General features: G+C 44.7%; 53 non-coding genes across 53 annotated transcripts; 38 read left to right on the top strand and 15 right to left on the bottom strand.

The window, feature by feature from the left end:
- The first annotated feature begins 16 nt into the window (after positions 1 to 16).
- trnae-cuc lies at positions 17 to 88 on the top strand. Its single transcript has one exon. It is a non-coding gene; the product is annotated as a tRNA-Glu (tRNA).
- Positions 89 to 1,573: 1,485 nt separating this feature from the next.
- Positions 1,574 to 1,645, bottom strand: trnap-agg. Its single transcript has one exon. It is a non-coding gene; the product is annotated as a tRNA-Pro (tRNA).
- A 544-nt stretch (positions 1,646 to 2,189) lies between these two features.
- On the top strand, positions 2,190 to 2,261 carry trnae-cuc. Its single transcript has one exon. It is a non-coding gene; the product is annotated as a tRNA-Glu (tRNA).
- A 644-nt stretch (positions 2,262 to 2,905) lies between these two features.
- trnap-ugg lies at positions 2,906 to 2,976 on the top strand. Its single transcript has one exon. It is a non-coding gene; the product is annotated as a tRNA-Pro (tRNA).
- Positions 2,977 to 3,350: 374 nt separating this feature from the next.
- On the top strand, positions 3,351 to 3,422 carry trnap-cgg. The gene has a single exon. It is a non-coding gene; the product is annotated as a tRNA-Pro (tRNA).
- A 321-nt stretch (positions 3,423 to 3,743) lies between these two features.
- Positions 3,744 to 3,815, bottom strand: trnap-agg. Its single transcript has one exon. It is a non-coding gene; the product is annotated as a tRNA-Pro (tRNA).
- A 190-nt stretch (positions 3,816 to 4,005) lies between these two features.
- trnae-cuc lies at positions 4,006 to 4,077 on the top strand. The gene has a single exon. It is a non-coding gene; the product is annotated as a tRNA-Glu (tRNA).
- A 92-nt stretch (positions 4,078 to 4,169) lies between these two features.
- On the top strand, positions 4,170 to 4,241 carry trnae-uuc. The gene has a single exon. It is a non-coding gene; the product is annotated as a tRNA-Glu (tRNA).
- An 821-nt stretch (positions 4,242 to 5,062) lies between these two features.
- On the top strand, positions 5,063 to 5,134 carry trnap-ugg. The gene has a single exon. It is a non-coding gene; the product is annotated as a tRNA-Pro (tRNA).
- Positions 5,135 to 5,508: 374 nt separating this feature from the next.
- trnap-cgg lies at positions 5,509 to 5,580 on the top strand. The gene has a single exon. It is a non-coding gene; the product is annotated as a tRNA-Pro (tRNA).
- Positions 5,581 to 6,315: 735 nt separating this feature from the next.
- On the top strand, positions 6,316 to 6,387 carry trnae-cuc. Its single transcript has one exon. It is a non-coding gene; the product is annotated as a tRNA-Glu (tRNA).
- Positions 6,388 to 6,490: 103 nt separating this feature from the next.
- On the top strand, positions 6,491 to 6,562 carry trnae-cuc. Its single transcript has one exon. It is a non-coding gene; the product is annotated as a tRNA-Glu (tRNA).
- Positions 6,563 to 7,036: 474 nt separating this feature from the next.
- On the bottom strand, positions 7,037 to 7,108 carry trnap-agg. Its single transcript has one exon. It is a non-coding gene; the product is annotated as a tRNA-Pro (tRNA).
- A 104-nt stretch (positions 7,109 to 7,212) lies between these two features.
- Positions 7,213 to 7,284, top strand: trnap-ugg. Its single transcript has one exon. It is a non-coding gene; the product is annotated as a tRNA-Pro (tRNA).
- A 374-nt stretch (positions 7,285 to 7,658) lies between these two features.
- Positions 7,659 to 7,730, top strand: trnap-cgg. Its single transcript has one exon. It is a non-coding gene; the product is annotated as a tRNA-Pro (tRNA).
- Positions 7,731 to 8,051: 321 nt separating this feature from the next.
- Positions 8,052 to 8,123, bottom strand: trnap-agg. Its single transcript has one exon. It is a non-coding gene; the product is annotated as a tRNA-Pro (tRNA).
- Positions 8,124 to 9,514: 1,391 nt separating this feature from the next.
- On the top strand, positions 9,515 to 9,586 carry trnap-agg. The gene has a single exon. It is a non-coding gene; the product is annotated as a tRNA-Pro (tRNA).
- Positions 9,587 to 9,960: 374 nt separating this feature from the next.
- On the top strand, positions 9,961 to 10,032 carry trnap-cgg. The gene has a single exon. It is a non-coding gene; the product is annotated as a tRNA-Pro (tRNA).
- Positions 10,033 to 10,353: 321 nt separating this feature from the next.
- On the bottom strand, positions 10,354 to 10,425 carry trnap-agg. The gene has a single exon. It is a non-coding gene; the product is annotated as a tRNA-Pro (tRNA).
- Positions 10,426 to 10,779: 354 nt separating this feature from the next.
- trnae-uuc lies at positions 10,780 to 10,851 on the top strand. Its single transcript has one exon. It is a non-coding gene; the product is annotated as a tRNA-Glu (tRNA).
- Positions 10,852 to 10,955: 104 nt separating this feature from the next.
- Positions 10,956 to 11,027, top strand: trnae-cuc. The gene has a single exon. It is a non-coding gene; the product is annotated as a tRNA-Glu (tRNA).
- A 105-nt stretch (positions 11,028 to 11,132) lies between these two features.
- trnae-cuc lies at positions 11,133 to 11,204 on the top strand. The gene has a single exon. It is a non-coding gene; the product is annotated as a tRNA-Glu (tRNA).
- Positions 11,205 to 11,854: 650 nt separating this feature from the next.
- On the top strand, positions 11,855 to 11,926 carry trnap-ugg. Its single transcript has one exon. It is a non-coding gene; the product is annotated as a tRNA-Pro (tRNA).
- Positions 11,927 to 12,300: 374 nt separating this feature from the next.
- On the top strand, positions 12,301 to 12,372 carry trnap-cgg. Its single transcript has one exon. It is a non-coding gene; the product is annotated as a tRNA-Pro (tRNA).
- Positions 12,373 to 13,119: 747 nt separating this feature from the next.
- Positions 13,120 to 13,191, top strand: trnae-uuc. Its single transcript has one exon. It is a non-coding gene; the product is annotated as a tRNA-Glu (tRNA).
- Positions 13,192 to 13,295: 104 nt separating this feature from the next.
- trnae-cuc lies at positions 13,296 to 13,367 on the top strand. The gene has a single exon. It is a non-coding gene; the product is annotated as a tRNA-Glu (tRNA).
- A 92-nt stretch (positions 13,368 to 13,459) lies between these two features.
- trnae-uuc lies at positions 13,460 to 13,530 on the top strand. Its single transcript has one exon. It is a non-coding gene; the product is annotated as a tRNA-Glu (tRNA).
- Positions 13,531 to 13,633: 103 nt separating this feature from the next.
- trnae-cuc lies at positions 13,634 to 13,705 on the top strand. Its single transcript has one exon. It is a non-coding gene; the product is annotated as a tRNA-Glu (tRNA).
- Positions 13,706 to 14,179: 474 nt separating this feature from the next.
- trnap-agg lies at positions 14,180 to 14,251 on the bottom strand. Its single transcript has one exon. It is a non-coding gene; the product is annotated as a tRNA-Pro (tRNA).
- Positions 14,252 to 15,604: 1,353 nt separating this feature from the next.
- On the top strand, positions 15,605 to 15,676 carry trnae-uuc. The gene has a single exon. It is a non-coding gene; the product is annotated as a tRNA-Glu (tRNA).
- A 104-nt stretch (positions 15,677 to 15,780) lies between these two features.
- Positions 15,781 to 15,852, top strand: trnae-uuc. Its single transcript has one exon. It is a non-coding gene; the product is annotated as a tRNA-Glu (tRNA).
- Positions 15,853 to 16,498: 646 nt separating this feature from the next.
- On the top strand, positions 16,499 to 16,569 carry trnap-ugg. The gene has a single exon. It is a non-coding gene; the product is annotated as a tRNA-Pro (tRNA).
- Positions 16,570 to 17,328: 759 nt separating this feature from the next.
- Positions 17,329 to 17,400, bottom strand: trnap-agg. The gene has a single exon. It is a non-coding gene; the product is annotated as a tRNA-Pro (tRNA).
- A 354-nt stretch (positions 17,401 to 17,754) lies between these two features.
- Positions 17,755 to 17,825, top strand: trnae-uuc. The gene has a single exon. It is a non-coding gene; the product is annotated as a tRNA-Glu (tRNA).
- Positions 17,826 to 17,929: 104 nt separating this feature from the next.
- Positions 17,930 to 18,001, top strand: trnae-uuc. Its single transcript has one exon. It is a non-coding gene; the product is annotated as a tRNA-Glu (tRNA).
- A 472-nt stretch (positions 18,002 to 18,473) lies between these two features.
- On the bottom strand, positions 18,474 to 18,545 carry trnap-agg. Its single transcript has one exon. It is a non-coding gene; the product is annotated as a tRNA-Pro (tRNA).
- Positions 18,546 to 18,649: 104 nt separating this feature from the next.
- trnap-ugg lies at positions 18,650 to 18,721 on the top strand. The gene has a single exon. It is a non-coding gene; the product is annotated as a tRNA-Pro (tRNA).
- A 763-nt stretch (positions 18,722 to 19,484) lies between these two features.
- trnap-agg lies at positions 19,485 to 19,556 on the bottom strand. Its single transcript has one exon. It is a non-coding gene; the product is annotated as a tRNA-Pro (tRNA).
- A 347-nt stretch (positions 19,557 to 19,903) lies between these two features.
- trnae-uuc lies at positions 19,904 to 19,975 on the top strand. The gene has a single exon. It is a non-coding gene; the product is annotated as a tRNA-Glu (tRNA).
- Positions 19,976 to 20,077: 102 nt separating this feature from the next.
- On the top strand, positions 20,078 to 20,149 carry trnae-uuc. The gene has a single exon. It is a non-coding gene; the product is annotated as a tRNA-Glu (tRNA).
- Positions 20,150 to 20,623: 474 nt separating this feature from the next.
- Positions 20,624 to 20,695, bottom strand: trnap-agg. Its single transcript has one exon. It is a non-coding gene; the product is annotated as a tRNA-Pro (tRNA).
- Positions 20,696 to 20,799: 104 nt separating this feature from the next.
- trnap-ugg lies at positions 20,800 to 20,871 on the top strand. Its single transcript has one exon. It is a non-coding gene; the product is annotated as a tRNA-Pro (tRNA).
- Positions 20,872 to 21,245: 374 nt separating this feature from the next.
- Positions 21,246 to 21,317, top strand: trnap-cgg. The gene has a single exon. It is a non-coding gene; the product is annotated as a tRNA-Pro (tRNA).
- A 323-nt stretch (positions 21,318 to 21,640) lies between these two features.
- trnap-agg lies at positions 21,641 to 21,712 on the bottom strand. Its single transcript has one exon. It is a non-coding gene; the product is annotated as a tRNA-Pro (tRNA).
- Positions 21,713 to 22,064: 352 nt separating this feature from the next.
- trnae-uuc lies at positions 22,065 to 22,136 on the top strand. Its single transcript has one exon. It is a non-coding gene; the product is annotated as a tRNA-Glu (tRNA).
- A 104-nt stretch (positions 22,137 to 22,240) lies between these two features.
- trnae-cuc lies at positions 22,241 to 22,312 on the top strand. Its single transcript has one exon. It is a non-coding gene; the product is annotated as a tRNA-Glu (tRNA).
- A 473-nt stretch (positions 22,313 to 22,785) lies between these two features.
- On the bottom strand, positions 22,786 to 22,857 carry trnap-agg. Its single transcript has one exon. It is a non-coding gene; the product is annotated as a tRNA-Pro (tRNA).
- A 941-nt stretch (positions 22,858 to 23,798) lies between these two features.
- trnap-agg lies at positions 23,799 to 23,870 on the bottom strand. The gene has a single exon. It is a non-coding gene; the product is annotated as a tRNA-Pro (tRNA).
- Positions 23,871 to 24,224: 354 nt separating this feature from the next.
- On the top strand, positions 24,225 to 24,296 carry trnae-uuc. The gene has a single exon. It is a non-coding gene; the product is annotated as a tRNA-Glu (tRNA).
- A 104-nt stretch (positions 24,297 to 24,400) lies between these two features.
- Positions 24,401 to 24,472, top strand: trnae-cuc. Its single transcript has one exon. It is a non-coding gene; the product is annotated as a tRNA-Glu (tRNA).
- Positions 24,473 to 24,946: 474 nt separating this feature from the next.
- On the bottom strand, positions 24,947 to 25,018 carry trnap-agg. Its single transcript has one exon. It is a non-coding gene; the product is annotated as a tRNA-Pro (tRNA).
- Positions 25,019 to 25,122: 104 nt separating this feature from the next.
- trnap-ugg lies at positions 25,123 to 25,194 on the top strand. The gene has a single exon. It is a non-coding gene; the product is annotated as a tRNA-Pro (tRNA).
- Positions 25,195 to 25,957: 763 nt separating this feature from the next.
- On the bottom strand, positions 25,958 to 26,029 carry trnap-agg. Its single transcript has one exon. It is a non-coding gene; the product is annotated as a tRNA-Pro (tRNA).
- Positions 26,030 to 26,783: the final 754 nt, after the last annotated feature.

Raw genomic sequence — 26,783 nt, forward strand, 5'->3', positions numbered from 1 at the left:
TACAAAAACAGTAAGATCCCTGATGGTCTAGTGGTCAGGATTCGGCGCTCTCACCGCCGCGGCCCGGGTTCGATTCCCGGTCAGGGAAAGTACAGTTCATAGTCTTTTTGATCATGTCCTAAAATACGTAAAGGTATTGATCATCACAGACCTCTCTCTAGCTTTAGAAAACCGTATGATCCCTGAGGGTCTAGGGGTCAGGATTCAGCGTTCTCACCGCCTCGGCCTGTGTTCAGTCCCAGATCAGGGATAGTGCAGTTCATTGGCATGTCAATCGTGTCTTTAAAGACATTTTCAGAAGGAATGTTCTCAATGTCTTTTGTAGATTACATTTCCTAGAGGTGCTGTCAAGATCATCACAGGACACTATCACAATCTGTAGTGCATGGTTTGAAAATTATTAGATGGTCATGAACAAATAAATGGCTCCCTCTTTCACACACACTTGCTTTTTCCACAAGAAGGCAGCAGATGTTCTGTAATATGTGTGCAAGTTTTCCAGTACAATTGCTGATTAAGGTGTACCGTTGACCTTTGCAGGGTGGCCTAGAAGTGTTGGAAGGGGCTCGTCCGGGATTTGAACCGGGACCTCTCGCACCCTAAGCGAGAATCATACGCCCTAGACCAACGAGCCGCTTATGCATTTAACATCCCTCTAGAAGGATGCCTTGGGCTAGTTGGCTTGATGAAAATGCTAGTAGTCCCACTGTCACTTACTGACAAACTTTCAAAGCCTGTGGCTCGTTGGTCTAGGGGAATGATTCTCGCTTTGGAGTGCGAGAGGTCCCGGTACAAATCCCGGACGAGCCCGCTTAACTTCCTCAAGACGCCTTAAAAGATTTACAAAAATTGCTCAGTGTTTTAGATGTTGATCCCATGATTATGCCATTTACTGTAAACAACGACAGACAGAATGTCTGACACCATTGTAATTTGTAGAAAGAAAAATATTTGATACTTATCAACAAAGACATGACATTATCATGAGTGCTATGGCACGCTTGCATTTCCCAATTCAAAACAGCCCTTTTGTGATACTTCCCACACAGCCACACTTCTCAGGATAAAGGCTAGTATGTACAGTTAGCAATTGGGTGAACTGCCTACAAGTGTTGGAAGGGACTCTTGGGGTAGTTGGTTTGATGCAAAAGCGGGTCCTACCTTCACACACTAACTAGCGGGAGGCTCGTTGGTCTAGGGGTATGATTCTCGCCGGGTGTGAGAGGACCGGGTTCAAATCCAGACGAGCCCAGTAAGTTCTTTAGGTGCAACTTCGCATGTTAAGAAGACATTTTTGGAAGGAACGCTCTCAATGTCATTTGTTAGTTACGGTTTACTAGAGGTTTTGTCGAGATCTTAACAGGTCACTATCACAATCTGTAGTGCATGGTTTGAAAATTATTAAATGGTCATCATCAAAGAAATGAATTAAATAAATGGCTCCCTCCTTCACACACACTTGCTTTTCCCACAAGAAGCTAAATGTTTTGGAATATGTGTGCAGGTTTTCCAGTACAATTGCTGATAATGGTATACTGTTAACCTTTGCAGGGTTGCCTAGGAGTGCTGGAAGGGGCTCGTCCGGGATTTGAACCCGGGACCTCTCGCACCCTAAGCGAGAATCATACGCCTAGACCAACGAGCCGCTTATGCATTTATCATGCCTCTAGAAGGATGCATTTATCATGCCTCTAGAAGGATGTCTTCATTCAGCGCTCTCAACACATGTCCCAGTTCGATTCCCGGTCAGGGAAAGTCCCCTACTTTATCACCTAGTTATTTTGATCATCTCCTTAAATCTACAGGTATTGATCATCTAAGACCTCTTTCTCTATTATTACAAAGGTAGTAAGATCCCTGATTGTCTAGTGGTCAGGATTCGAGCTCTCACCGCTATGCGGCCAGTTCGATTCGGTCAGGGAAAGACCAGTTCATAGTCATTTTGATGATGTCCTTAAATCTGTATAGGTATTGATCATCTCAGACCTCTTTCTAGCATTATACAAACAATAAGATCCCTGATGGTCTAGTGGTCAGGATTCGGCGCTTTCACCGTGTGGCCGGGTTCGATTCCCGGTCAGGGAAATTCACCTTCTTTTACTCCTACCCCATTGTTTTTATCGTGTCCTTAAAACCCTCTTGGTATTGGTCATCTCAGACCTCTCTCTAGCATTACAAAAACAGTAAGATCCCTGATGGTCTAGTGGTCAGGATTCGGCGCTCTCACCGCCGCGGCCCGGGTTCGATTCCCGGTCAGGGAAAGTACAGTTCATAGTCTTTTTGATCATGTCCTAAAATACGTAAAGGTATTGATCATCACAGACCTCTCTCTAGCTTTAGAAAACCGTATGATCCCTGAGGGTCTAGGGGTCAGGATTCAGCGTTCTCACCGCCTCGGCCTGTGTTCAGTCCCAGATCAGGGATAGTGCAGTTCATTGGCATGTCAATCGTGTCTTTAAAGACATTTTCAGAAGGAATGTTCTCAATGTCTTTTGTAGATTACATTTCCTAGAGGTGCTGTCAAGATCATCACAGGACACTATCACAATCTGTAGTGCATGGTTTGAAAATTATTAGATGGTCATGAACAAATAAATGGCTCCCTCTTTCACACACACTTGCTTTTTCCACAAGAAGGCAGCAGATGTTCTGTAATATGTGCAAGTTTTCCAGTACAATTGCTGATTAAGGTGTACCGTTGACCTTTGCAGGGTGGCCTAGAAGTGTTGGAAGGGGCTCGTCCGGGATTTGAACCGGGACCTCTCGCACCCTAAGCGAGAATCATACGCCCTAGACCAACGAGCCGCTTATGCATTTAACATCCCTCTAGAAGGATGCCTTGGGCTAGTTTGATGAAAATGCTAGTAGTCCCACTGTCACTTACTGACAAACTTTCAAAGCCTGTGGCTCGTTGGTCTAGGGAATGATTCTCGCTTTGGGTGCGAGAGGTCCCGGGTTCAAATCCCGGACGAGCCCGCTTAACTTCCTCAAGACGCCTTAAAAGATTTACAAAAATTGCTCAGTGTTTTAGATGTTGATCCCATGATTATGCCATTTACTGTAAACAACGACAGACAGAATGTCTGACACCATTGTAATTTGTAGAAAGAAAAAATATTTGATACTTATCAACAAAGACATGACATTATCATGAGTGCTATGGCACGCTTGCATTTCCCAATTCAAAACAGCCCTTTTGTGATACTTCCCACACAGCCACACTTCTCAGGATAAAGGCTAGTATGTACAGTTAGCAATTGGGTGAACTGCCTACAAGTGTTGGAAGGGACTCTTGGGGTAGTTGGTTTGATGAAAAAGCTGGTCCTACCTTCACACACTAACTAGCGGGAGGCTCGTTGGTCTAGGGGTATGATTCTCGCTTCGGGTGTGAGAGGACCCGGGTTCAAATCCCGGACGAGCCCAGTAAGTTCTTTAGGTGCAACTCGCATGTTAAGAAGACATTTTTGGAAGGAACGCTCTCAATGTCATTTGTTAGTTACGGTTTACTAGAGGTTTTGTCGAGATCTTAACAGGTCACTATCACAATCTGTAGTGCATGGTTTGAAAATTATTAAATGGTCATCATCAAAGAAATGAATTAAATAAATGGCTCCCTCCTTCACACACACTTGCTTTTCCCACAAGAAGCTAAATGTTTTGGAATATGTGTGCAGGTTTTCCAGTACAATTGCTGATAATGGTATACTGTTAACCTTTGCAGGGTTGCCTAGGAGTGCTGGAAGGGGCTCGTCCGGGATTTGAACCCGGGACCTCTCGCACCCTAAGCGAGAATCATACGCCTAGACCAACGAGCCGCTTATGCATTTATCATGCCTCTAGAAGGATGTCTTCATTCAGCGCTCTCAACACCGCGGCCCGGATTCGATTCCCGGTCAGGGAAAGTCCCCTACTTTATCACCTTCCCCGTTATTTTGATCATCTCCTTAAATCCCTACAGGTATTGATCATCTAAGACCTGTCTCTATTATTACAAAGGTAGTAAGATCCCTGATTGTCTAGTGGTCAGGATTCGGAGCTCTCACCGCTGCGGCCCGGGTTCGATTCCCGGTCAGGGAAAGACCAGTTCATAGTCATTTTGATGATGTCCTTAAATCTGTATAGGTATTGATCATCTCAGACCTCTTTCTAGCATTACACAAACAATAAGATCCCTGATGGTCTAGTGGTCAGGATTCGGCGCTTTCACCGCCGCGGCCCGGGTTCGATTCCCGGTCAGGGAAATTCACCTTCTTTTACTCCTACCCCATTGTTTTTATCGTGCCCTTAAAACCCTCTTGGTATTGGTCATCTCAGACCTCTCTAGCATTACAAAAACAGTAAGATCCCTGATGGTCTAGTGGTCAGGATTTAGCTCTCACCGCCATGGCCGGGTTCGATTCCCGGTCAGGGAAAGTACAGTTCATAGTCTTTTTGATCATGTCCTAAAATACGTAAAGGTATTGATCATCACAGACCTCTCTCTAGCTTTAGAAAACCGTATGATCCCTGAGGGTCTAGGGGTCAGGATTCAGCGTTCTCACCGCCTCGGCCTGTGTTCAGTCCCAGATCAGGGATAGTGCAGTTCATTGGCATGTCAATCGTGTCTTTAAAGACATTTTCAGAAGGAATGTTCTCAATGTCTTTTGTAGATTACATTTCCTAGAGGTGCTGTCAAGATCATCACAGGACACTATCACAATCTGTAGTGCATGGTTTGAAAATTATTAGATGGTCATGAACAAATAAATGGCTCCCTCTTTCACACACACTTGCTTTTTCCACAAGAAGGCAGCAGATGTTCTGTAATATGTGTGCAAGTTTTCCAGTACAATTGCTGATTAAGGTGTACCGTTGACCTTTGCAGGGTGGCCTAGAAGTGTTGGAAGGGGCTCGTCCGGGATTTGAAACCGGGACCTCTCGCACCCTAAGCGAGAATCATACGCCTAGACCAACGAGCCGCTTATGCATTTAACATCCCTCTAGAAGGATGCCTTGGGCTAGTTGGCTTGATGAAAATGCTAGTAGTCCCACTGTCACTTACTGACAAACTTTCAAAGCCTGTGGCTCGTTGGTCTAGGGGAATGATTCTCGCTTTGGGTGCGAGAGGTCCCGGGTTCAAATCCCGGACGAGCCCGCTTAACTTCCTCAAGACGCCTTAAAAGATTTACAAAAATTGCTCAGTGTTTTAGATGTTGATCCCATGATTATGCCATTTACTGTAAACAACGACAGACAGAATGTCTGACACCATTGTAATTTGTAGAAAGAAAAAATATTTGATACTTATCAACAAAGACATGACATTATCATGAGTGCTATGGCACGCTTGCATTTCCCAATTCAAAACAGCCCTTTTGTGATACTTCCCACACAGCCACACTTCTCAGGATAAAGGCTAGTATGTACAGTTAGCAATTGGGTGAACTGCCTACAAGTGTTGGAAGGGACTCTTGGGGTAGTTGGTTTGATGAAAAAGCTGGTCCTACCTTCACACACTAACTAGCGGGAGGCTCGTTGGTCTAGGGGTATGATTCTCGCTTCGGGTGTGAGAGGACCCGGGTTCAAATCCCGGACGAGCCCAGTAAGTTCTTTAGGTGCAACTCGCATGTTAAGAAGACATTTTTGGAAGGAACGCTCTCAATGTCATTTGTTAGTTACGGTTTACTAGAGGTTTTGTCGAGATCTTAACAGGTCACTATCACAATCTGTAGTGCATGGTTTGAAAATTATTAAATGGTCATCATCAAAGAAATGAATTAAATAAATGGCTCCCTCCTTCACACACACTTGCTTTTCCCACAAGAAGCTAAATGTTTTGGAATATGTGCAGGTTTTCCAGTACAATTGCTGATAATGGTATACTGTTAACCTTTGCAGGGTTGCCTAGGAGTGCTGGAAGGGGCTCGTCCGGGATTTGAACCCGGGACCTCTCGCACCCTAAGACCCTAAGCGAGAATCATAGACCAACGAGCCGCTTATGCATTTATCATGCCTCTAGAAGGATGTCTTCATTCAGCGCTCTCAACACCGCTGCCCAGTTCGATTCGGTCAGGGAAAGTCCCTACTTTATCACCTTCAGTTATTTTGATCATCTCCTTAAATCTACAGGTATTGATCATCTAAGACCTGTCTCTATTATTACAAAGGTAGTAAGATCCTGATTGTCTAGTGGTCAGGATTCGGAGCTCTCACCGCTGGCCCAGTTTCAATTCGGTCAGGAAATTCACCAGTTCATAGTCATTTTGATGATGTCCTTAAATCTGTATAGGTATTGATCATCTCAGACCTCTTTCTAGCATTATACAAACAATAAGATCCCTGATGGTCTAGTGGTCAGGATTCGGCGCTCTCACCGCAGCGGCCCGGGTTCGATTCCCGGTCAGGGAAATTCCCCTTCTTTTTACTCCTACCCCATTGTTTTTATCGTGCCCTTAAAACCCTCTTGGTATTGGTCATCTCAGACCTCTCTAGCATTACAAAAACAGTAAGATCCCTGATGGTCTAGTGGTCAGGATTCGGCGCTCTCACCGCCGCGGCCCGGGTTCGATTCCCGGTCAGGGAAAGTACAGTTCATAGTCTTTTTGATCATGTCCTAAAATACGTAAAGGTATTGATCATCACAGACCTCTCTCTAGCTTTAGAAAACCGTATGATCCCTGAGGGTCTAGGGGTCAGGATTCAGCGTTCTCACCGCCTCGGCCTGTGTTCAGTCCCAGATCAGGGATAGTGCAGTTCATTGGCATGTCAATCGTGTCTTTAAAGACATTTTCAGAAGGAATGTTCTCAATGTCTTTTGTAGATTACATTTCCTAGAGGTGCTGTCAAGATCATCACAGGACACTATCACAATCTGTAGTGCATGGTTTGAAAATTATTAGATGGTCATGAACAAATAAATGGCTCCCTCTTTCACACACACTTGCTTTTTCCACAAGAAGGCAGCAGATGTTCTGTAATATGTGTGCAAGTTTTCCAGTACAATTGCTGATTAAGGTGTACCGTTGACCTTTGCAGGGTGGCCTAGAAGTGTTGGAAGGGGCTCGTCCGGGATTTGAACCCGGGACCTCTCGCACCCTAAGCGAGAATCATACGCCTAGACCAACGAGCCGCTTATGCATTTAACATCCCTCTAGAAGGATGCCTTGGGCTAGTTGGCTTGATGAAAATGCTAGTAGTCCCACTGTCACTTACTGACAAACTTTCAAAGCCTGTGGCTCGTTGGTCTAGGGGAATGATTCTCGCTTTGGGTGCGAGAGGTCCCGGGTTCAAATCCCGGACGAGCCCGCTTAACTTCCTCAAGACGCCTTAAAAGATTTACAAAAATTGCTCAGTGTTTTAGATGTTGATCCCATGATTATGCCATTTACTGTAAACAACGACAGACAGAATGTCTGACACCATTGTAATTTGTAGAAAGAAAAAATATTTGATACTTATCAACAAAGACATGACATTATCATGAGTGCTATGGCACGCTTGCATTTCCCAATTCAAAACAGCCCTTTTGTGATACTTCCCACACAGCCACACTTCTCAGGATAAAGGCTAGTATGTACAGTTAGCAATTGGGTGAACTGCCTACAAGTGTTGGAAGGGACTCTTGGGGTAGTTGGTTTGATGCACAAGCTGTTCCTTCCTTCAAACACTAACTAGCGTGTGGCTCGTTGGTCTAGGGGTATGATTCTCGCTTCGGGTGTGAGAGGACCTGGGTTCAAATCCCGGACGAGCCCAGTAAGTTCTTTAGGTGCAACTCGCATGTTAAGAAGACATTTTTGGAAGGAACGCTCTCAATGTCATTTGTTAGTTACGGTTTACTAGAGGTTTTGTCGAGATCTTAACAGGTCACTATCACAATCTGTAGTGCATGGTTTGAAAATTATTAAATGGTCATCATCAAAGAAATGAATTAAATAAATGGCTCCCTCCTTCACACACACTTGCTTTTCCCACAAGAAGCTAAATGTTTTGGAATATGTGTGCAGGTTTTCCAGTACAATTGCTGATAATGGTATACTGTTAACCTTTGCAGGGTTGCCTAGGAGTGCTGGAAGGGGCTCGTCCGGGATTTGAACCCGGGACCTCTCGCACCCTAAGCGAGAATCATACGCCTAGACCAACGAGCCGCTTATGAATTTTTCATGCCTCTATATGGATGTCTTCATTCCGCGCTCTCAACTCCGCGGCCCGGGTTCGAATCCCGGTCAGGGAAAGTCCCCTACTTTATCACCTTCCCCGTTATTTTGATCATCTCCTTAAATCCCTACAGGTATTGATCATCTAAGACCTCTCTCTATTATTACAAAGGTAGTAAGATCCCTGATTGTCTAGTGGTCAGGATTCGGAGCTCTCACCGCTGCGGCCCAGTTTCAATTCCCGGTCAGGGAAAGACCAGTTCATAGTCATTTTGATGATGTCCTTAAATCTGTATAGGTATTGATCATCTCAGACCTCTTTCTAGCATTACACAAACAATAAGATCCCTGATGGACTAGTGGGAATGATTCGGTCAGGAAATTCACCTTCTTTACTCCTACCAGGGAAAGACCATTCATAGTCATTTTGATGATGTCCTTAAAACCCTCTTGGTATTGATCATCTCAGACCTCTTTCTAGCATTACAAACAATAAGATCCCTGATGGTCTAGTGGTCAGGATTGGCGCTTTCACCGCCGTGCCGGGTTCGATTCGGTCAGGGAAATTCACCTTCTTTTACTCCTACCCCATTGTTTTTATCGTCCTTAAAACCCTCTTGGTATTGGTCATCTCAGACCTCTCTCTAGCATTACAAAACAGTAAGATCCCTGATGGTCTAGTGGTCAGGATCGCCTCACCGCCATTGCCCGGTTCGATTCCCGGTCAGGGAAAGTACAGTTCATAGTCTTTTTGATCATGTCCTAAAATACGTAAAGGTATTGATCATCACAGACCTCTCTCTAGCTTTAGAAAACCGTATGATCCCTGAGGGTCTAGGGGTCAGGATTCAGCGTTCTCACCGCCTCGGCCTGTGTTCAGTCCCAGATCAGGGATAGTGCAGTTCATTGGCATGTCAATCGTGTCTTTAAAGACATTTTCAGAAGGAATGTTCTCAATGTCTTTTGTAGATTACATTTCCTAGAGGTGCTGTCAAGATCATCACAGGACACTATCACAATCTGTAGTGCATGGTTTGAAAATTATTAGATGGTCATGAACAAATAAATGGCTCCCTCTTTCACACACACTTGCTTTTTCCACAAGAAGGCAGCAGATGTTCTGTAATATGTGTGCAAGTTTTCCAGTACAATTGCTGATTAAGGTGTACCGTTGACCTTTGCAGGGTGGCCTAGAAGTGTTGGAAAGGGCTCGTCCGGATTTGAACCGGGACCTCTCGCACCCTAAGCGAGAATCATACGCCCTAGACCAACGAGGCAGCTTATGCATTTAACATCCCTCTAGAAGGATGCCTTGGGCTAGTTGGCTTGATGAAAATGCTAGTAGTCCCACTGTCACTTACTGACAAACTTTCAAAGCCTGTGGCTCGTTGGTCTAGGCGTATGATTCTCGCTTAGGGTGCGAGAGGTCCCGGGTTCAAATCCCGGACGAGCCCGCTTAACTTCCTCAAGACGCCTTAAAAGATTTACAAAAATTGCTCAGTGTTTTAGATGTTGATCCCATGATTATGCCATTTACTGTAAACAACGACAGACAGAATGTCTGACACCATTGTAATTTGTAGAAAGAAAAAATATTTGATACTTATCAACAAAGACATGACATTATCATGAGTGCTATGGCACGCTTGCATTTCCCAATTCAAAACAGCCCTTTTGTGATACTTCCCACACAGCCACACTTCTCAGGATAAAGGCTAGTATGTACAGTTAGCAATTGGGTGAACTGCCTACAAGTGTTGGAAGGGACTCTTGGGGTAGTTGGTTTGATGAAAAAGCTGGTCCTACCTTCACACACTAACTAGCGGGAGGCTCGTTGGTCTAGGGGTATGATTCTCGCTTCGGGTGTGAGAGGACCCGGGTTCAAATCCCGGACGAGCCCAGTAAGTTCTTTAGGTGCAACTCGCATGTTAAGAAGACATTTTTGGAAGGAACGCTCTCAATGTCATTTGTTAGTTACGGTTTACTAGAGGTTTTGTCGAGATCTTAACAGGTCACTATCACAATCTGTAGTGCATGGTTTGAAAATTATTAAATGGTCATCATCAAAGAAATGAATTAAATAAATGGCTCCCTCCTTCACACACACTTGCTTTTCCCACAAGAAGCTAAATGTTTTGGAATATGTGTGCAGGTTTTCCAGTACAATTGCTGATAATGGTATACTGTTAACCTTTGCAGGGTTGCCTAGGAGTGCTGGAAGGGGCTCGTCCGGGATTTGAACCCGGGACCTCTCGCACCCTAAGCGAGAATCATACGCCTAGACCAACGAGCCGCTTATGCATTTATCATGCCTCTAGAAGGATGTCTTCAGTCAGCGCTCTCAACACCGCGGCCCGGGTTCGATTCCCGGTCAGGGAAAGTCCCCTACTTTATCACCTTCCCCGTTATTTTGATCATCTCCTTAAATCCCTACAGGTATTGATCATCTAAGACCTGTCTCTATTATTACAAAGGTAGTAAGATCCCTGATTGTCTAGTGGTCAGGATTCGGAGCTCTCACCGCTGCGGCCCAGTTTCAATTCCCGGTCAGGGAAAGACCAGTTCATAGTCATTTTGATGATGTCCTTAAATCTGTATAGGTATTGATCATCTCAGACCTCTTTCTAGCATTACACAAACAATAAGATCCCTGATGGTCTAGTGGTCAGGATTCGGCGCTTTCACCGCCGTGGCCCGGGAATGATTCCCGGTCAGGGAAATTCACCTTCTTTTACTCCTACCCCATTGTTTTTATCGTGTCCTTAAAACCCTCTTGGTATTGGTCATCTCAGACCTCTCTCTAGCATTACAAAAACAGTAAGATCCCTGATGGTCTAGTGGTCAGGATTCGGCGCTCTCACCGCAGCGGCCCGGGTTCGATTCCCGGTCAGGGAAATTCCCCTTCTTTTTACTCCTACCCCATTGTTTTTATCGTGCCCTTAAAACCCTCTTGGTATTGGTCATCTCAGACCTCTCTCTAGCATTACAAAAACAGTAAGATCCCTGATGGTCTAGTGGTCAGGATTCGGCGCTCTCACCGCCGCGGCCCGGGTTCGATTCCCGGTCAGGGAAAGTACAGTTCATAGTCTTTTTGATCATGTCCTAAAATACGTAAAGGTATTGATCATCACAGACCTCTCTCTAGCTTTAGAAAACCGTATGATCCCTGAGGGTCTAGGGGTCAGGATTCAGCGTTCTCACCGCCTCGGCCTGTGTTCAGTCCCAGATCAGGGATAGTGCAGTTCATTGGCATGTCAATCGTGTCTTTAAAGACATTTTCAGAAGGAATGTTCTCAATGTCTTTTGTAGATTACATTTCCTAGAGGTGCTGTCAAGATCATCACAGGACACTATCACAATCTGTAGTGCATGGTTTGAAAATTATTAGATGGTCATGAACAAATAAATGGCTCCCTCTTTCACACACACTTGCTTTTTCCACAAGAAGGCAGCAGATGTTCTGTAATATGTGTGCAAGTTTTCCAGTACAATTGCTGATTAAGGTGTACCGTTGACCTTTGCAGGGTGGCCTAGAAGTGTTGGAAGGGGCTCGTCCGGGATTTGAACCGGGACCTCTCGCACCCTAAGCGAGAATCATACCCCCTAGACCAACGAGCCGCTTATGCATTTAACATCCCTCTAGAAGGATGCCTTGGGCTAGTTGGCTTGATGAAAATGCTAGTAGTCCCACTGTCACTTACTGACAAACTTTCAAAGCCTGTGGCTCGTTGGTCTAGGGGAATGATTCTCGCTTTGGGTGCGAGAGGTCCCGGGTTCAAATCCCGGACGAGCCCGCTTAACTTCCTCAAGACGCCTTAAAAGATTTACAAAAATTGCTCAGTGTTTTAGATGTTGATCCCATGATTATGCCATTTACTGTAAACAACGACAGACAGAATGTCTGACACCATTGTAATTTGTAGAAAGAAAAAATATTTGATACTTATCAACAAAGACATGACATTATCATGAGTGCTATGGCACGCTTGCATTTCCCAATTCAAAACAGCCCTTTTGTGATACTTCCCACACAGCCACACTTCTCAGGATAAAGGCTAGTATGTACAGTTAGCAATTGGGTGAACTGCCTACAAGTGTTGGAAGGGACTCTTGGGGTAGTTGGTTTGATGAAAAAGCTGGTCCTACCTTCACACACTAACTAGCGGGAGGCTCGTTGGTCTAGGGGTATGATTCTCGCTTCGGGTGTGAGAGGACCCGGGTTCAAATCCCGGACGAGCCCAGTAAGTTCTTTAGGTGCAACTCGCATGTTAAGAAGACATTTTTGGAAGGAACGCTCTCAATGTCATTTGTTAGTTACGGTTTACTAGAGGTTTTGTCGAGATCTTAACAGGTCACTATCACAATCTGTAGTGCATGGTTTGAAAATTATTAAATGGTCATCATCAAAGAAATGAATTAAATAAATGGCTCCCTCCTTCACACACACTTGCTTTTCCCACAAGAAGCTAAATGTTTTGGAATATGTGTGCAGGTTTTCCAGTACAATTGCTGATAATGGTATACTGTTAACCTTTGCAGGGTTGCCTAGGAGTGCTGGAAGGGGCTCGTCCGGGATTCGAAACCGGGACCTCTCGCACCCTAAGCGAGAATCATACGCCTAGACCAATGAGCCGCTTATGCATTTATCATGCCTATAGAAGGATGTCTTCATTCAGCGCTCTCAACACCGCGGCCCGGGTTCGATTCCCGGTCAGGGAAAGTCCCCTACTTTATCACCTTCCCCGTTATTTTGATCATCTCCTTAAATCCCTACAGGTATTGATCATCTAAGACCTGTCTCTATTATTACAAAGGTAGTAAGATCCCTGATTGTCTAGTGGTCAGGATTCGGAGCTCTCACCGCTGCGGCCCAGTTTCAATTCCCGGTCAGGGAAAGACCCGTTCATAGTCATTTTGATGATGTCCTTAAATCTGTATAGGTATTGATCATCTCAGACCTCTTTCTAGCATTACACAAACAATAAGATCCCTGATGGTCTAGTGGTCAGGATTCGGCGCTTTCACCGCCGCGGCCCGGGTTCGATTCCCGGTCAGGGAAATTCACCTTCTTTTACTCCTACCCCATTGTTTTTATCGTGCCCTTAAAACCCTCTTGGTATTGGTCATCTCAGACCTCTCTCTAGCATTACAAAAACAGTAAGATCCCTGATGGTCTAGTGGTCAGGATTCGGCGCTCTCACCGCCGCGGCCCGGGTTCGATTCCCGGTCAGGGAAAGTACAGTTCATAGTCATTTTGATGATGTCCTTAAATCTGTATAGGTATTGATCATCTCAGACCTCTTTCTAGCATTACACAAACAATAAGATCCCTGATGGTCTAGTGGTCAGGATTCGGCGCTTTCACCGCCGTGGCCCGGTTCGATTCCCGGTCAGGGAAATTCACCTTCTTTACTCCTACCCCATTGTTTTTATCGTGTCCTTAAAACCCTCTTGGTATTGGTCATCTCAGACCTCTCTCTAGCATTACAAAAACAGTAAGATCCCTGATGGTCTAGTGGTCAGGATTCGGCGCTCTCACCGCCGCGGCCCGGGTTCGATTCCCGGTCAGGGAAAGTACAGTTCATAGTCTTTTTGATCATGTCCTAAAATACGTAAAGGTATTGATCATCACAGACCTCTCTCTAGCTTTAGAAAACCGTATGATCCCTGAGGGTCTAGGGGTCAGGATTCAGCGTTCTCACCGCCTCGGCCTGTGTTCAGTCCCAGATCAGGGATAGTGCAGTTCATTGGCATGTCAATCGTGTCTTTAAAGACATTTTCAGAAGGAATGTTCTCAATGTCTTTTGTAGATTACATTTCCTAGAGGTGCTGTCAAGATCATCACAGGACACTATCACAATCTGTAGTGCATGGTTTGAAAATTATTAGATGGTCATGAACAAATAAATGGCTCCCTCTTTCACACACACTTGCTTTTTCCACAAGAAGGCAGCAGATGTTCTGTAATATGTGTGCAAGTTTTCCAGTACAATTGCTGATTAAGGTGTACCGTTGACCTTTGCAGGGTGGCCTAGAAGTGTTGGAAGGGGCTCGTCCGGGATTTGAACCCGGGACCTCTCGCACCCTAAGCGAGAATCATACGCCTAGACCAACGAGCCGCTTATGCATTTAACATCCCTCTAGAAGGATGCCTTGGGCTAGTTGGCTTGATGAAAATGCTAGTAGTCCCACTGTCACTTACTGACAAACTTTCAAAGCCTGTGGCTCGTTGGTCTAGGGGAATGATTCTCGCTTTGGGTGCGAGGTCCGGTTCAAATCCGGACGAGCCCGCTTAACTTCCTCAAGACGCCTTAAAAGATTTACAAAAATTGCTCAGTGTTTTAGATGTTGATCCCATGATTATGCCATTTACTGTAAACAACGACAGACAGAATGTCTGACACCATTGTAATTTGTAGAAAGAAAAATATTTGATACTTATCAACAAAGACATGACATTATCATGAGTGCTATGGCACGCTTGCATTTCCCAATTCAAAACAGCCCTTTTGTGATACTTCCCACACAGCCACACTTCTCAGGATAAAGGCTAGTATGTACAGTTAGCAATTGGGTGAACTGCCTACAAGTGTTGGAAGGGACTCTTGGGGTAGTTGGTTTGATGAAAAGCTGGTCCTACCTTCACACACTAACTAGCGGGAGGCTCGTTGGTCTAGGGGTATGATTCTCGCCGGGTGTGAGAGGACCCGGGTTCAAATCCAGACGAGCCCAGTAAGTTCTTTAGGTGCAACTCGATGTTAAGAAGACATTTTTGGAAGGAACGCTCTCAATGTCATTTGTTAGTTACGGTTTACTAGAGGTTTTGTCGAGATCTTAACAGGTCACTATCACAATCTGTAGTGCATGGTTTGAAAATTATTAAATGGTCATCATCAAAGAAATGAATTAAATAAATGGCTCCCTCCTTCACACACACTTGCTTTTCCCACAAGAAGCTAAATGTTTTGGAATATGTGCAGGTTTTCCAGTACAATTGCTGATAATGGTATACTGTTAACCTTTGCAGGGTTGCCTAGGAGTGCTGGAAGGGGCTCGTCCGGGATTTGAACCCGGGACCTCTCGCACCCTAAGCGAGAATCATACGCCTAGACCAACGAGCTTATGCATTTATCATGCCTCTAGAAGGATGTCTTCAGTCAGCGCTCTCAACACCGTGGCCCGGGTTCGATTCCCGGTCAGGGAAAGTCCCCTACTTTATCACCTTCCCCGTTATTTTGATCATCTCCTTAAATCCCTACAGGTATTGATCATCTAAGACCTGTCTCTATTATTACAAAGGTAGTAAGATCCCTGATTGTCTAGTGGTCAGGATTCGGAGCTCTCACCGCTGCGGCCCAGTTTCGATTCCCGGTCAGGGAAAGACCAGTTCATAGTCATTTTGATGATGTCCTTAAATCTGTATAGGTATTGATCATCTCAGACCTCTTTCTAGCATTACACAAACAATAAGATCCCTGATGGTCTAGTGGTCAGGATTCGGCGCTTTCACCGCCGTGGCCCGGGTTCGATTCCCGGTCAGGGAAATTCACCTTCTTTTACTCCTACCCCATTGTTTTTATCGTCTCCTTAAAACCCTCTTGGTATTGGTCATCTCAGACCTCTTTCTAGCATTACACAAACAATAAGATCCCTGATGGTCTAGTGGTCAGGATTCGGCGCTTTCACCGCCGCGGCCCGGGTTCGATTCCCGGTCAGGGAAAGTACAGTTCATAGTCTTTTTGATCATGTCCTAAAATACGTAAAGGTATTGATCATCACAGACCTCTCTCTAGCTTTAGAAAACCGTATGATCCCTGAGGGTCTAGTGGTCAGGATTCAGCGTTCTCACCGCCTCGGCCTGTGTTCAGTCCCAGATCAGGATAGTGCAGTTCATTGGCATGTCAATCGTGTCTTTAAAGACATTTTCAGAAGGAATGTTCTCAATGTCTTTTGTAGATTACATTTCCTAGAGGTGCTGTCAAGATCATCACAGGACACTATCACAATCTGTAGTGCATGGTTTGAAAATTATTAGATGGTCATGAACAAATAAATGGCTCCCTCTTTCACACACACTTGCTTTTTCCACAAGAAGGCAGCAGATGTTCTGTAATATGTGCAAGTTTTCCAGTACAATTGCTGATTAAGGTGTACCGTTGACCTTTGCAGGGTGGCCTAGAAGTGTTGGAAGGGGCTCGTCCGGGATTTGTAACCGGGGCCACTCGCACCCGAATCGAGTATCATACCCCTAGACCAACGAGCGCTTATGCATTTAACATCCCTCTAGAAGGATGCCTTGGGCTAGTTGGCTTGATGAAAATGCTAGTAGTCCCACTGTCACTTACTGACAAACTTTCAAAGCCTGTGGCTCGTTGGTCTAGGGGAATGATTCTCGCTTTGGGTGCGAGAGGTCCGGGTTCAAATCCCGGACGAGCCCGCTTAACTTCCTCAAGACGCCTTAAAAGATTTACAAAAATTGCTCAGTGTTTTAGATGTTGATCCCATGATTATGCCATTTACTGTAAACAACGACAGACAGAATGTCTGACACCATTGTAATTTGTAGAAAGAAAAAATATTTGATACTTATCAACAAAGACATGACATTATCATGAGTGCTATGGCACGCTTGCATTTCCCAATTCAAAACAGCCCTTTTGTGATACTTCCCACACAGCCACACTTCTCAGGATAAAGGCTAGTATGTACAGTTAGCAATTGGGTGAACTGCCTACAAGTGTTGGAAGGGACTCTTGGGGTAGTTGGTTTGATGAAAAGCTGGTCCTACCTTCACACACTAACTAGCGGGAGGCTCGTCTAGGGGTATGATTCTCGCTTGGTGTGAGAGGACCGGGTTCAAATCCCGGACGAGCCCAGTAAGTTCTTTAGGTGCAACTCGCATGTTAAGAAGACATTTTTGGAAGGAACGCTCTCAATGTCATTTGTTAGTTACGGTTTACTAGAGGTTTTGTCGAGATCTTAACAGGTCACTATCACAATCTGTAGTGCATGGTTTGAAAATTATTAAATGGTCATCATCAAAGAAATGAATTAAATAAATGGCTCCCTCCTTCACACACACTTGCTTTTCCCACAAGAAGCTAAATGTTTTGGAATATGTGTGCAGGTTTTCCAGTACAATTGCTGATAATGGTATACTGTTAACCTTTGCAGGGTTGCCTAGGAGTGCTGGAAGGGGCTCGTCCGGGATTTGAACCCGGGACCTCTCGCACCCTAAGCGAGAATCATACGCCTAGACCAACGAGCCGCTTATGCATTTATCATGCCTCTAGAAGGATGTCTTCAGTCAGCGCTCTCAACACCGCGGCCCGGGTTCGATTCCCGGTCAGGGAAAGTCCCCTACTTTATCACCTTCCCCGTTATTTTGATCATCTCCTTAAATCCCTACAGGTATTGATCATCTAAGACCTGTCTCTATTATTACAAAGGTAGTAAGATCCCTGATTGTCTAGTGGTCAGGATTCGGAGCTCTCACCGCTGCGGCCCAGTTTCAATTCCCGGTCAGGGAAAGACCAGTTCATAGTCATTTTGATGATGTCCTTAAATCTGTATAGGTATTGATCATCTCAGACCTCTTTCTAGCATTACACAAACAATAAGATCCCTGATGGTCTAGTGGTCAGGATTAGCGCTTTCACCGCCGTGGCCCGGGTTCGATTCCCGGTCAGGGAAATTCACCTTCTTTTACTCCTACCCCATTGTTTTTATCGTGTCCTTAAAACCCTCTTGGTATTGGTCATCTCAGACCTCTTTCTAGCATTACACAAACAATAAGATCCCTGATGGTCTAGTGGTCAGGATTCGGCGCTTTCACCGCCGCGGCCCGGGTTCGATTCCCGGTCAGGGAAAGTACAGTTCATAGTCTTTTTGATCATGTCCTAAAATACGTAAAGGTATTGATCATCACAGACCTCTCTAGCTTTAGAAAACCGTATGATCCCTGAGGGTCTAGGGGTCAGGATTCAGCGTTCTCACCGCCTCGGCCTGTGTTCAGTCCCAGATCAGGGATAGTGCAGTTCATTGGCATGTCAATCGTGTCTTTAAAGACATTTTCAGAAGGAATGTTCTCAATGTCTTTTGTAGATTACATTTCCTAGAGGTGCTGTCAAGATCATCACAGGACACTATCACAATCTGTAGTGCATGGTTTGAAAATTATTAGATGGTCATGAACAAATAAATGGCTCCCTCTTTCACACACACTTGCTTTTTCCACAAGAAGGCAGCAGATGTTCTGTAATATGTGTGCAAGTTTTCCAGTACAATTGCTGATTAAGGTGTACCGTTGACCTTTGCAGGGTGGCCTAGAAGTGTTGGAAGGGGCTCGTCCGGGATTTGAACCCGGGACCTCTCGCACCCTAAGCGAGAATCATACCCCTAGACCAACGAGCCGCTTATGCATTTAACATCCCTCTAGAAGGATGCCTTGGGCTAGTTGGCTTGATGAAAATGCTAGTAGTCCCACTGTCACTTACTGACAAACTTTCAAAGCCTGTGGCTCGTTGGTCTAGGGGAATGATTCTCGCTTTGGGTGCGAGAGGTCCCGGGTTCAAATCCCGGACGAGCCCGCTTAACTTCCTCAAGACGCCTTAAAAGATTTACAAAAATTGCTCAGTGTTTTAGATGTTGATCCCATGATTATGCCATTTACTGTAAACAACGACAGACAGAATATCTGACACCATTGTAATTTGTAGAAAGAAAAATATTTGATACTTATCAACAAAGACATGACATTATCATGAGTGCTATGGCACGCTTGCATTTCCCAATTCAAAACAGCCCTTTTGTGATACTTCCACACAGCCACACTTCTCAGGATAAAGGCTAGTATGTACAGTTAGCAATTGGGTGAACTGCCTACAAGTGTTGGAAGGGACTCTTGGGGTAGTTGGTTTGATGAAAAGCTGGTCCTACCTTCACACACACTAACTAGCGGGAGGCTCGTTGGTCTAGGGGTATGATTCTCGCTTGGGTGTGAGAGGACCGGGTTCAAATCCAGACGAGCCCAGTAAGTTCTTTAGGTGCAACTTCGCATGTTAAGAAGACATTTTTGGAAGGAACGCTCTCAATGTCATTTGTTAGTTACGGTTTACTAGAGGTTTTGTCGAGATCTTAACAGGTCACTATCACAATCTGTAGTGCATGGTTTGAAAATTATTAAATGGTCATCATCAAAGAAATGAATTAAATAAATGGCTCCTCCTTCACACACACTTGCTTTTCCCACAAGAAGCTAAATGTTTTGGAATATGTGTGCAGGTTTTCCAGTACAATTGCTGATAATGGTATACTGTTAACCTTTGCAGGGTTGCCTAGGAGTGCTGGAAGGGGCTCGTCCGGGATTTGAACCCGGGACCTCTCGCACCCTAAGCGAGAATCATACGCCTAGACCAACGAGCCGCTTATGCATTTATCATGCCTCTAGAAGGATGTCTTCAGTCAGCGCTCTCAACACCGCGGCCGGTTCGATTCCGGTCAGGAAAGTCCCTACTTTATCACCTTCCCGTTATTTTGATCATATCCTTAAATCCCTACAGGTATTGATCATCTAAGACCTGTCTCTATTATTACAAAGGTAGTAAGATCCCTGATTGTCTAGTGGTCAGGATTCGGAGCTCTCACCGCGGCGGCCCTGTTTCGATTCCCGGTCAGGAAAGACCAGTTCATAGTCATTTTGATGATGTCCTTAAATCTGTATAGGTATTGATCATCTCAGACCTCTTTCTAGCATTACACAAACAATAAGATCCCTGATGGTCTAGTGGTCAGGATTCGGCGCTTTCACCGCCGAGGCCCGGGTTCGATTCCCGGTCAGGGAAATTCACCTTCTTATTCTCCTACACCATTGTTTTTATCGTCCTTAAAACCCTCTTGGTATTGGTCATCTCAGACCTCTTTCTAGCATTACACAAACAATAAGATCCCTGATGGTCTAGTGGTCAGGATTCGGCGCTTTCACCGCCGCGGCCCGGGTTCGATTCCCGGTCAGGGAAAGTACAGTTCATAGTCTTTTTGATCATGTCCTAAAATACGTAAAGGTATTGATCATCACAGACCTCTCTCTAGCTTTAGAAAACCGTATGATCCCTGAGGGTCTAGGGGTCAGGATTCAGCGTTCTCACCGCCTCGGCCTGTGTTCAGTCCCAGATCAGGGATAGTGCAGTTCATTGGCATGTCAATCGTGTCTTTAAAGACATTTTCAGAAGGAATGTTCTCAATGTCTTTTGTAGATTACATTTCCTAGAGGTGCTGTCAAGATCATCACAGGACACTATCACAATCTGTAGTGCATGGTTTGAAAATTATTAGATGGTCATGAACAAATAAATGGCTCCCTCTTTCACACACACTTGCTTTTTCCACAAGAAGGCAGCAGATGTTCTGTAATATGTGTGCAAGTTTTCCAGTACAATTGCTGATTAAGGTGTACCGTTGACCTTTGCAGGGTGGCCTAGAAGTGTTGGAAGGGGCTCGTCCGGGATTTGAACCCGGGACCTCTCGCACCCTAAGCGAGAATCATACCCCTAGACCAACGAGCCGCTTATGCATTTAACATCCCTCTAGAAGGATGCCTTGGGCTAGTTGGCTTGATGAAAATGCTAGTAGTCCCACTGTCACTTACTGACAAACTTTCAAAGCCTGTGGCTCGTTGGTCTAGGGGAATGATTCTCGCTTTGGGTGCGAGAGGTCCCGGGTTCAAATCCCGGACGAGCCCGCTTAACTTCCTCAAGACGCCTTAAAAGATTTACAAAAATTGCTCAGTGTTTTAGATGTTGATCCCATGATTATGCCATTTACTGTAAACAACGACAGACAGAATGTCTGACACCATTGTAATTTGTAGAAAGAAAAAATATTTGATACTTATCAACAAAGACATGACATTATCATGAGTGCTATGGCACGCTTGCATTTCCCAATTCAAAACAGCCCTTTTGTGATACTTCCCACACAGCCACACTTCTCAGGATAAAGGCTAGTATGTACAGTTAGCAATTGGGTGAACTGCCTACAAGTGTTGGAAGGGACTCTTGGGGTAGTTGGTTTGATGAAAAAGCTGGTCCTACCTTCACACACTAACTAGCGGGAGGCTCGTTGGTCTAGGGGTATGATTCTCGCTTCGGGTGTGAGAGGACCCGGGTTCAAATCCCGGACGAGCCCAGTAAGTTCTTTAGGTGCAACTCGCATGTTAAGAAGACATTTTTGGAAGGAACGCTCTCAATGTCATTTGTTAGAATTACGGTTTACTAGAGGTTTTGTCGAGATCTTAACAGGTCACTATCACAATCTGTAGTGCATGGTTTGAAAATTATTAAATGGTCATCATCAAAGAAATGAATTAAATAAATGGCTCCCTCCTTCACACACACTTGCTTTTCCCACAAGAAGCTAAATGTTTTGGAATATGTGTGCAGGTTTTCCAGTACAATTGCTGATAATGGTATACTGTTAACCTTTGCAGGGTTGCCTAGGAGTGCTGGAAGGGGCTCGTCCGGGATTTGAACCCGGGACCTCTCGCACCCTAAGCGAGAATCATACGCCTAGACCAACGAGCCGCTTATGCATTTATCATGCCTCTAGAAGGATGTCTTCAGTCAGCGCTCTCAACACCGTGGCCCGGGTTCGATTCGGTCAGGGAAAGTCCCCTACTTTATCACCTTCCCCGTTATTTTGATCATATCCTTAAATCCCTACAGGTATTGATCATCTAAGACCTGTCTCTATTATTACAAAGGTAGTAAGATCCCTGATTGTCTAGTGGTCAGGATTCGGAGCTCTCACCGCTGCGGCCCAGTTTCGATTCCCGGTCAGGGAAAGACCAGTTCATAGTCATTTTGATGATGTCCTTAAATCTGTATAGGTATTGATCATCTCAGACCTCTTTCTAGCATTACACAAACAATAAGATCCCTGATGGTCTAGTGGTCAGGATTCGGCGCTTTCACCGCCGTGGCCCGGGTTCGATTCCCGGTCAGGGAAATTCACCTTCTTTTACTCCTACCCCATTGTTTTTATCGTCTCCTTAAAACCCTCTTGGTATTGGTCATCTCAGACCTCTTTCTAGCATTACACAAACAATAAGATCCCTGATGGTCTAGTGGTCAGGATTCGGCGCTCTCACCGCCGCGGCCCGGGTTCGATTCCCGGTCAGGGAAAGTACAGTTCATAGTCTTTTTGATCATGTCCTAAAATACGTAAAGGTATTGATCATCACAGACCTCTCTCTAGCTTTAGAAAACCGTATGATCCCTGAGGGTCTAGGGGTCAGGATTCAGCGTTCTCACCGCCTCGGCCTGTGTTCAGTCCCAGATCAGGGATAGTGCAGTTCATTGGCATGTCAATCGTGTCTTTAAAGACATTTTCAGAAGGAATGTTCTCAATGTCTTTTGTAGATTACATTTCCTAGAGGTGCTGTCAAGATCATCACAGGACACTATCACAATCTGTAGTGCATGGTTTGAAAATTATTAGATGGTCATGAACAAATAAATGGCTCCCTCTTTCACACACACTTGCTTTTCCACAAGAAGGCAGCAGATGTTCTGTAATATGTGTGCAAGTTTTCCAGTACAATTGCTGATTAAGGTGTACCGTTGACCTTTGCAGGGTGGCCTAGAAGTGTTGGAAGGGGCTCGTCCGGGATTTGAACCCGGGACCTCTCGCACCCTAAGCGAGAATCATACCCCTAGACCAACGAGCCGCTTATGCATTTAACATCCCTCTAGAAGGATGCCTTGGGCTAGTTGGCTTGATGAAAATGCTAGTAGTCCCACTGTCACTTACTGACAAACTTTCAAAGCCTGTGGCTCGTTGGTCTAGGGGAATGATTCTTGCTTTGGGTGCGAGAGAGGTCCCGGTTCAAATCCAGACGAGCCCGCTTAACTTCCTCAAGACGCCTTAAAAGATTTACAAAAATTGCTCAGTGTTTTAGATGTTGATCCCATGATTATGCCATTTACTGTAAACAACGACAGACAGAATGTCTGACACCATTGTAATTTGTAGAAAGAAAAATATTTGATACTTATCAACAAAGACATGACATTATCATGAGTGCTATGGCACGCTTGCATTTCCCAATTCAAAACAGCCCTTTTGTGATACTTCCCACACAGCCACACTTCTCAGGATAAAGGCTAGTATGTACAGTTAGCAATTGGGTGAACTGCCTACAAGTGTTGGAAGGGACTCTTGGGGTAGTTGGTTTGATGAAAAAGCTGGTCCTACCTTCACACACTAACTAGCGGGAGGCTCGTTGGTCTAGGGGTATGATTCTCGCTTCGGGTGTGAGAGGACCCGGGTTCAAATCCAGACGAGCCCAGTAAGTTCTTTAGGTGCAACTCGCATGTTAAGAAGACATTTTTGGAAGGAACGCTCTCAATGTCATTTGTTAGTTACGGTTTACTAGAGGTTTTGTCGAGATCTTAACAGGTCACTATCACAATCTGTAGTGCATGGTTTGAAAATTATTAAATGGTCATCATCAAAGAAATGAATTAAATAAATGGCTCCCTCCTTCACACACACTTGCTTTTCCCACAAGAAGCTAAATGTTTTGGAATATGTGTGCAGGTTTTCCAGTACAATTGCTGATAATGGTATACCTTTAACCTTTGCAGGGTTGCCTAGGAGTGCTGGAAGGGGCTCGTCCGGGATTTGAACCCGGGACCTCTCGCACCCTAAGCGAGAATCATACGCCTAGACCAACGAGCCGCTTATGCATTTATCATGCCTCTAGAAGGATGTCTTCAGTCAGCGCTCTCAACACCGCGGCCCGGGTTCGATTCCCGGTCAGGGAAAGTCCCCTACTTTATCACCTTCCCCGTTATTTTGATCATATCCTTAAATCCCTACAGGTATTGATCATCTAAGACCTGTCTCTATTATTACAAAGGTAGTAAGATCCCTGATTGTCTAGTGGTCAGGATTCGGAGCTCTCACCGCTGCGGCCCAGTTTCGATTCCCGGTCAGGGAAAGACCAGTTCATAGTCATTTTGATGATGTCCTTAAATCTGTATAGGTATTGATCATCTCAGACCTCTTTCTAGCATTACACAAACAATAAGATCCCTGATGGTCTAGTGGTCAGGATTCGGCGCTTTCACCGCCGTGGCCCGGGTTCGATTCCCGGTCAGGGAAATTCACCTTCTTTTACTCCTACCCCATTGTTTTTATCGTGTCCTTAAAACCCTCTTGGTATTGGTCATCTCAGACCTCTTTCTAGCATTACACAAACAATAAGATCCCTGATGGTCTAGTGGTCAGGATTCGGCGCTCTCACCGCCGCGGCCCGGGTTCGATTCCCGGTCAGGGAAAGTACAGTTCATAGTCTTTTTGATCATGTCCTAAAATACGTAAAGGTATTGATCATCACAGACCTCTCTCTAGCTTTAGAAAACCGTATGATCCCTGAGGGTCTAGGGGTCAGGATTCAGCGTTCTCACCGCCTCGGCCTGTGTTCAGTCCCAGATCAGGGATAGTGCAGTTCATTGGCATGTCAATCGTGTCTTTAAAGACATTTTCAGAAGGAATGTTCTCAATGTCTTTTGTAGATTACATTTCCTAGAGGTGCTGTCAAGATCATCACAGGACACTATCACAATCTGTAGTGCATGGTTTGAAAATTATTAGATGGTCATGAACAAATAAATGGCTCCCTCTTTCACACACACTTGCTTTTTCCACAAGAAGGCAGCAGATGTTCTGTAATATGTGTGCAAGTTTTCCAGTACAATTGCTGATTAAGGTGTACCGTTGACCTTTGCAGGGTGGCCTAGAAGTGTTGGAAGGGGCTCGTCCGGGATTTGAACCCGGGACCTCTCGCACCCTAAGCGAGAATCATACCCCTAGACCAACGAGCCGCTTATGCATTTAACATCCCTCTAGAAGGATGCCTTGGGCTAGTTGGCTTGATGAAAATGCTAGTAGTCCCACTGTCACTTACTGACAAACTTTCAAAGCCTGTGGCTCGTTGGTCTAGGGGAATGATTCTTGCTTTGGGTGCGAGAGGTCCCGGGTTCAAATCCCGGACGAGCCCGCTTAACTTCCTCAAGACGCCTTAAAAGATTTACAAAAATTGCTCAGTGTTTTAGATGTTGATCCCATGATTATGCCATTTACTGTAAACAACGACAGACAGAATGTCTGACACCATTGTAATTTGTAGAAAGAAAAAATATTTGATACTTATCAACAAAGACATGACATTATCATGAGTGCTATGGCACGCTTGCATTTCCCAATTCAAAACAGCCCTTTTGTGATACTTCCCACACAGCCACACTTCTCAGGATAAAGGCTAGTACAGTTAGCAATTGGGTGAACTGCCTACAAGTGTTGGAAGGGACTCTTGGGGTAGTTGGTTTGATGAAAAAGCTGGTCCTACCTTCACACACTAACTAGCGGGAGGCTCGTTGGTCTAGGGGTATGATTCTCGCTTCGGGTGTGAGAGGACCCGGGTTCAAATACCCGACGAGCCCAGTAAGTTCTTTAGGTGCAACTCGCATGTTAAGAAGACATTTTTGGAAGGAACGCTCTCAATGTCATTTGTTAGTTACGGTTTACTAGAGGTTTTGTCGAGATCTTAACAGGTCACTATCACAATCTGTAGTGCATGGTTTGAAAATTATTAAATGGTCATCATCAAAGAAATGAATTAAATAAATGGCTCCCTCCTTCACACACACTTGCTTTTCCCACAAGAAGCTAAATGTTTTGGAATATGTGTGCAGGTTTTCCAGTACAATTGCTGATAATGGTATATTGTTAACCTTTGCAGGGTTGCCTAGGAGTGCTGGAAGGGGCTCGTCCGGGATTTGAACCCGGGACCTCTCGCACCCTAAGCGAGAATCATACGCCTAGACCAACGAGCCGCTTATGCATTTATCATGCCTCTAGAAGGATGTCTTCAGTCAGCGCTCTCAACACATGCCCGGGTTCGATTCGGTCAGGAAAGTCCCCTACTTTATCACCTTCCCCGTTATTTTGATCATATCCTTAAATCCCTACAGGTATTGATCATCTAAGACCTGTCTCTATTATTACAAAGGTAGTAAGATCCCTGATTGTCTAGTGGTCAGGATTCGGAGCTCTTTTTTTTTTTTTTTTTTATCTTTTATTAATGAAAAATTCAGAATAAAACAAATAATGTGCAATTATTTACAGTGAGAACATGAAAAACAAAAATGACAAACTACAAATAATGCATAATTCATACCAACAGAAATACTCAATAGAAGTCCTTGATTATGTTTCAAAAAGAAAAGATTTCAGAAAGTCTCTTAATCAAAATATCCCCAACGATAAAGTGTTCCAAAAATGTTTTTACTGAGATCCTGATTGATGTGATTGATTGTCCTCCAGTGATTCTTTAACAGTCCGAGAAAGAGTTTCCAGTTGTTGATTTTCTTGCTTTCATAGAGTTGATAGTTTCTAGTGATGTAAATGGTGTGTCTAGCCAAAGAAAGGATGATGTTACAGAGGTAGAGTTGATACTTTGTCAGCTGTCCATATGGTTTACGAAATCCAAAAAGTCTTATCCAGTCCCATTCATTCTTGTCCAACAGAAGATTTGTGAAGATGCTTTTGATGAGGTGATGGATCCTTTCCCAGAAGAGGGTGCAGCCG

The sequence above is a fragment of the Gambusia affinis genome, linkage group LG09 (assembly GCF_019740435.1).
Source record: "Gambusia affinis linkage group LG09, SWU_Gaff_1.0, whole genome shotgun sequence".
NCBI classification, from domain to species: Eukaryota; Metazoa; Chordata; class Actinopteri; order Cyprinodontiformes; family Poeciliidae; genus Gambusia; species Gambusia affinis.